This window comes from Sinocyclocheilus grahami, unplaced genomic scaffold (assembly GCF_001515645.1).
Source record: "Sinocyclocheilus grahami isolate Dianchi unplaced genomic scaffold, SAMN03320097.WGS_v1.1 scaffold1749.1, whole genome shotgun sequence".
NCBI lineage: Eukaryota > Metazoa > Chordata > Actinopteri > Cypriniformes > Cyprinidae > Sinocyclocheilus > Sinocyclocheilus grahami.
This window is the reverse complement of record NW_015506928.1, coordinates 4,163-8,324: the sequence shown is the minus strand read 5'-3', so window position 1 is coordinate 8,324 and position 4,162 is coordinate 4,163.

Below are 4,162 nucleotides of genomic sequence, written 5' to 3'. Positions count from 1 at the left end.
GGATTAAGATCATTTCTTGCATTGTATCATGGGAATAGCATCTGTAAATATGAGTTGCTCTCCATATCTAGACCATATCATGTTAATTAATAAATACGCTAACAAGCTAGGCAACATGTTGACTAACAAGCAGTGTCACTGGGTACAAACACCCTATTTTTCAATACAAATTTAATCTAGACAACTCCACTTCAGTCATAATTGTCTCCTTAAGGGAATATCTTTTGAAAGTATTTCCATGTGAAAATAAATCAAGAAAAATCAAAGTTGATTCACTAAGGAATTACACAGCTTCTTCAGTATAATAATAGGCTGGCTGAGATATCTTATATCTATAATAATCTTTTTTTCTCCTCCAAAAAAGCACCACTCCAGCGAATCCTTTTTATATATGTGTGACTTCTTTATACAAAAAAAGATGATGAGGAAAGAACGTTTCAAGAGGGAAATATTGATTGGGTTTTAAGCAGTCGCGGTTCACTTACATGCTGGGATGAGGTGAAATGTCTGCAGTACATTTCTCCAACTCAATTAGGGAGTAAAACATGGGTCCCAAAGGACAGACTCAAGGGAAACTAATTGAATGATTCATCAGTTAGTGATGGCTTGTTCACAATTAATAACAAATTAAATGACAATGAAGCGGAATGATTAAAGAAAGAAAATGGTCTTTTAACAATATAGACCAAAAATGAGGGAGCACATTAATATATATATATTTTTATTATTGCTCAATCGAAGATTAACAGGGTGAGATGAAGTCGTGAGAGGCCCCTGAATTTATAGGTTTTTACATTGCACTGTGCGTGCAGAGAAATCTGTGGGCCCTCATACTGTAAGGGACACTTGTTTTATGCTTGCACTCTGTGCACTCTGTTTTATGCTGTGCACTCTTGTTTTATGCTTGCACTCTATGCACTTGATGAAACAAAGGGCAAAGGACTCAGGTGGTCTGATAAATGTCCCAAGGGCCTCTGGTGTCCCTGACGGTCTGAAGCTCACTGTGCCAGCCCTGAACATTAAAATAGACTGTACAAACTGAATGTAATGTTTTTGGACACTTAACGGAATAATTCACTCAAAAATGAAAATTTGCTGAAAATGTACTCACCCTCAGGACATCCAAGATGTAGATGGCTGTTTTCTTCATCAGAACAGATGGGAATTGCTAAAAAAGGTTAAATGAATTAACAATAGATTTGTTTCTTACAAACACACAGCTTTTCACTCCATTAATTGATGGACTGGAGCGGATTCTGGAGTGGTTTTTATTAGCTGTTTGGACTTTCATTCTGACGGCACCCATTCACTGCAGAGGATCCATTGGTGAGCAAGTGATGTAACACTAAATTTCTCCAAATCTGTTTTTGGAAACAAACTCATCTATATCTTGCCTGAGGCCTGAGGGTGAATAATTTTTCCTGTAATTTTTTATTTTTGGGAGAACTACTCCTTTAATTGTCTGTTAATTGCTATTCATTAAAAAATGTATTATAGTTTTTAATTTATACTAGATACAATTAGTTGTACCTAAAAGTGTACGTCAAGGGATAGTCATTATTTAGTCACCCTCAAGTTGTTCCAAACCTCTAGTAGTTTCTTTCTTCTGTTGAATGCAAAAGAAGATATTTTGAAGAATGTTGGTAACCAAACAGTTGCTGGTAGCCACTGACTGAATGGAAAAATTGAACTACTTTTGTGTTCAACAGAAGAAAGAAACTACTACAGGTTTGGAACAACTTGAGGGTGACTAAATGATGACAAAATTGTTCATTTCTTGCAAACTATTACTTTAAATGTTAAGACACAGTTAAGTGTGCCTTCTTTAATTATGTGGCCTTTCATTTCATTAAGATATTATTTGCAAATACAGTTTAAAAAATATATACTTTTAAGATTAGAAGTACGCTACAAATGCACATTCAAGCAAGTCAGCTTTAGAGGCCCCTGACAGTTCAAGGTCCACTGTCCTGACCCATAATCCAGCCCAGAATGTTAAAACAGGATGCATGATTATTTATTTACATTGCATTGGCTTATAAGGAGACAGTATGTCAGAGCGAAAACTCAAAACATTCCCTGTGATATAATCTGCCCTGAAGTGTGCCGCAAATTATATTCATAAAACAAATAAGAGAGTACACACAGACCTGCTCGCCTTTGACTGATACATTAGACATGCGGACCGCCTTCAGCCTCTCCCCAGACTAATGAAAATGTGCATTGTAACATTATTATTTCCATTGATTTCTGTCCAACCCAGTGTTAGGACATTTCATCTTTTATTTATCACTCTCTCTCGACACCACACCCACCGCTGGCCTCATTTTTCTTTTCACCGTAAATCAATATTGGTCTTGAGAGTTTTCACTCTGTGCTTTTTCCTTATACCTGTCGGCTTCTTTGACTCGTGTCCCCTTTCCCTCCTTTAACATCTGTTGCCTTCTTTCTTTCTCCCTTTCTCACGGTCTGTGTTTGATTTCCAATTAAGCTGTCTCCAGGCATGACTCATGTGTGACCTTTAGCGGACTGCAGGGCTGAAGGACACGGGCTGAAGCACAATAAACATCTCTCTTCTGAAAGGTTTCAATTTAATGCAGGTTAATGCAACTGAATAAAAGGTCACATTTGGGCACATTTCTCACTAATAAAGAAAAATATGTGAGATTCACTACACAGATGTCACAGTACCACAATTGCTGTACTGCTCATATTACATGACATTTTCTTGCCATCCATCAGTAATAGTCTGACAACGGTGTGCAAATTACAATTACTTAGTAGAGATTATTCAGATCAAGATGTCAAGTGTTTGTGAAATGCCTTTTCTGGTCTGTGTGGGTGTTAAATTTGAAATTCTATGATCAGTCTAGTTTTGCAATATTTTCTGAAGAAAATGGGAGTGATGCTTGCCTGTGTAAAACTGTCACAATGTTAAAGTGGTGTACAGTAATAGGACATTGCTAGATGGTTGCTGTCAAAGGAACCTCTACAATTGGCCTCAGGTCTCTCCTTCAGTATAAGTCTATGGGATCTTTTTTATCTTCAAACAGATGAAAATCCACCAATCGCTTAGAAAAGCACACCTCTTTCTCACCAAGCTGTAGGATTTGAGGTATCATTCATGTCTGTAGTACAAATGGTGCAGGATGAGTTGTGTCAAAGTTTAATAGGTGTTTGGAGAAATCTGCAAATGGTGCAGGATGAGTTGTGTCAAAGTTTAATACCTAGGTGTTTGGAGAAATCTGCAACTCAAAGAATGAGCAATAATAAAAGGGATGATGATGGATTTTGACTACTTGCCATCCACTTGTCCTTGGAGGATGATGGGAAATAAAGACCTCATCTGGTTGAAATACTGTAAGCTGTGAGTCACAGGAAGTCTTTTAGAGCTCCACAAGCAGCTTGAGAAGTCACAATCATTATATAGATTGAACTTAATTTATCTTGTTTGGAGTGTAATATTCATTAGCCCTTCATATCTGCAAAGTGATTAAATGTCCCTGGGAACAAAAGTGAAGAGTGGTTGTGGAATATAGAAAGGCTGTCATTGATGAGGGCTCTTTTATATGATTGCTGTCAAAGCTGCTGAACGTCACAAGTGTTTCTGATGACAGGCTGCAGACAGTAATGTGGTGTGAAGGATGAGTATAACAATTACGGTATGTAAGGCGCAAGATGCTATAATTAGGGATTCTAACTGATTAAAAGTCTTTCAATCTTATATATAAATATTTTCTGAGAAAATCCACAAAAATGAAGATACTTAAAAGACACTACACTAATGTGGCAGAAAAACATTAAAGGGGTCATATGATGTTGCTAAAAAGAACATTATTTTGTGTATTTGGTGTAATGAAATGTGTTTATACGGTTTAAAGGAACACTCCAATATTTTTTAAAATAGGCTCATTATCCAACCCCCCTAGAGTTAAACAGTTGAGTTTTACCGTTTTCGAATCCATTCAGCCGATCTCCGGGTCTGGCGGTAGCACTTTTAGCTGTAGCTTAGCATAGATCATTGAATCTGATTAGACCATTAACATCTCACTCAAAAATGACCAAAGAGTTTCTATATTTTTCCTATTTAAAACTTGACTCTTCTGCAGTTACATCGTGTACTAAGACCGACGGAAAATGAAAAGTTGCGATTTTCTAGGCC